Source organism: Carassius carassius, chromosome 4, assembly GCF_963082965.1.
Source record: "Carassius carassius chromosome 4, fCarCar2.1, whole genome shotgun sequence".
Lineage (NCBI taxonomy): Eukaryota > Metazoa > Chordata > Actinopteri > Cypriniformes > Cyprinidae > Carassius > Carassius carassius.
The window spans coordinates 43,948,165-43,950,664 of record NC_081758.1 but is presented as its reverse complement, the minus strand read 5'-3'; the positions used below and the strand labels follow the sequence as shown (position 1 = coordinate 43,950,664).

General features: G+C 53.1%; 1 protein-coding gene across 1 annotated transcript in view; it reads left to right on the top strand.

Annotated features, from left to right (window-relative positions):
- LOC132136187 (protein Hook homolog 3-like) overlaps positions 1–2,500 on the top strand; it is a 45,245-nt gene that overhangs the window by 28,460 nt on the left and 14,285 nt on the right. The window lies entirely within an intron of this gene.

Genomic DNA, 2,500 nt, shown 5'->3' with positions numbered 1-2,500 from the left:
TGTGTGTGTGAGAGAGAGTGAGTGCGAGAGTGAGTGTGTGTGTATGCGTGTGAGTGAGTGAGTGCGAGAGTGTGTGTGTGTGTGTGTGTGAGAGAGAGAGTGAGTGCGAGAGTGAGTGTGTGTGTGTGTGTGCGTGTGAGTGAGTGAGTGCGAGAGTGTTTGTGTGTGTGTGTGTGTGTGTGCGCACATGCTAGATTGTGTGCGTGTGAGTGTGTTTTTGTGTGTGTGTGCGTGCAAGAGTGAGTGTGTGTGTGTGTGTGTGTGTGTGTGTGTGTGTGTGTGCGTGCAAGAGTGAGTGAGTGCGAGAGTGTGTGTGTGTTTGTGTGTGTGTGTGCGTCCGAAGGTGAGTGTGCGTGTGACAGTGAGTGAGTGCGAGAGTATGTGTGCGTGCGAGAAGGTTTCTTGAAGCGTCTCCACAGTCTCTTCTCAGACAGCGGTGCGTCTGCAGCAGTGCAGCGATTGTTAACGTACTGAGTCTATTTTTGCTGAATTAAAGTGAAAGCGCATTATGTGCGTGCAAGAGTGAGCGTGCGTGTGAGAGTGAGTGTGTGTGTGTGTGCACGTTAGAGTGAGTGTGCGTGTGAGTGTGTTTGTGTGTGTGTGTGTGTGTGTGTGCGTGCAAGAATGAGCGTGCGTGTGAGAGAGAGTGAGTGTGTGTGTGCGTGTGAGAGTGAGTGTGTGTGTGCGAGAGTGAGTGTGTCTGTCTGTGTGTGTGTGTGTGTGTGTGCGAGAGTGAGCGTGCGTGTGAGAGAGAGTTAGTGTGTGTGTGTGTGTGTGTGCATGCGAGAGTGAGTGCGAGAGTGAGTGTGTGTGCGTGCAAGAGTGAGCGTGCGTGTGAGAGAGAGTTAGTGTGTGTGTGTGTGTGTGCATGCGAGAGTGAGTGTGCGTGTGCGTGCAAGAGTGAGCATGCGTGTGAGAGTGAGTGAGTGCAAGAGTGTGTGTGTGTGCACATTAGAGTGAGTGTGCGTGTGAGTGTGTTTGTGTGTGTGTGCGTGCGTGCGAGAGTGAGTGTGCGTGTGTGGGTGAGTGAGTGCGAGAGTGTGTGTGTGTGTGTGTGTGTGCACATGCTAGAGTGAGTGTGCGTGTGAGTGTGTTTGTGTGTGTGTGTGTGCATGCGAGAGTGAGTGAGTGCAAGAGTGTATGTGTGTGTGTGCACGTTAGAGTGAGTGTGCGTGTGAGTGTGTTTGTGTGTGTGTGCGTGCGTGCGAGAGTGAGTGTGCGTGTGTGGGTGAGTGAGTGCGAGAGTGTGTGTGTGTGTGTGTGCACATGCTAGAGTGAGTGTGCGTGTGAGTGTGTTTGTGTGTGTGTGTGTGTGCGTGCAAGAATGAGCGTGCGTGTGAGAGAGAGTGAGTGTGTGTGTGCGTGTGAGAGTGAGTGTGTGTGTGTGTGTGCGTGTGAGAGAGTGAGTTTGTGTGTGAGAGTGAGTGTGTGTGTGTGTGTGTGCGAGAGTGAGCGTGCGTGTGAGAGTGAGTGAGTGCGAGAGTGTGTGTGTGTGTGCACGTTAGAGTGAGTGTGCGTATGAGTGTGTTTGTGTGTGTGTGTGTGTGTGTGTGTGTGTGCGTACAAGAATGAGCGTGCGTGTAAGAGAGAGTGAGTGTGTGTGTGCGAGTGAGAGTGAGTGTGTGTGTGTGCGTGTGAGAGTGAGTGTGTGCGTGTAAGAGAGAGTGAGTGAGTGTGTGCGTGTAAGAGAGAGTGTGTGTGTGTGCGTGTGAGAGTGAGTGTGTGTGTGTGCGTGTGAGTGTGTGCGTGAGAGAGTGAGTTTGTGTGTGCGTGCGAGAGTGAGTGCGAGAGTGAGTGAGTGCGAGAGTGAGTGTGTGTGCGTCCGAAGGTGAGTGTGCGTGTGTGCGTGCAAGAGTGAGCGTGCGTGTGAGAGAGAGTGAGTGCGAGAGTGAGTGTGTATGTGTGTGTGTGAGAGAGAGTGAGTGCGAGAGTGAGTGTGTGTGTGTGCGTGTGAGTGAGTGAGTGCGAGAGTGTGTGTGTGTGTGTGTGTGAGAGAGAGTGAGTGCGAGAGTGAGTGTGTGTGTGTGCGTGTGAGTGAGTGAGTGCGAGAGTGTTTGTGTGTGTGTGTGTGTGTGCGTGTGAGAGTGAGTGTGTGTGTGTGCGTGTGAGTGTGTGTGTGTGCGTGTGAGAGTGAGTGTGTGTGTGTGTGCGTGTGAGAGTGAGTGTGTGCGTGTGAGAGTGAGTGTGTGTGTGTGTGCGTCCGAAGGTGAGTGTGCGTGTGTGCGTGCAAGAGTGAGCGTGCGTGTGAGAGAGAGTGAGTGCGAGAGTGAGTGTGTGTGTGTGAGAGAGAGTGAGTGCGAGAGTGAGTGTGTGTGTGTGCGTGTGAGTGAGTGAGTGCGAGAGTGTTTGTGTGTGTGTGTGTGTGTGTGTGCGTGTGAGAGTGAGTGTGTGTGTGTGCGTGTGAGTGTGTGTGTGTGCGTGTGAGAGTGAGTGTGTGTGTGTGCGTGTGAGAGTGAGTGTGTGCGTGAGAGAGAGTGAGTTTGTGTGTGCGTGCGAGAGT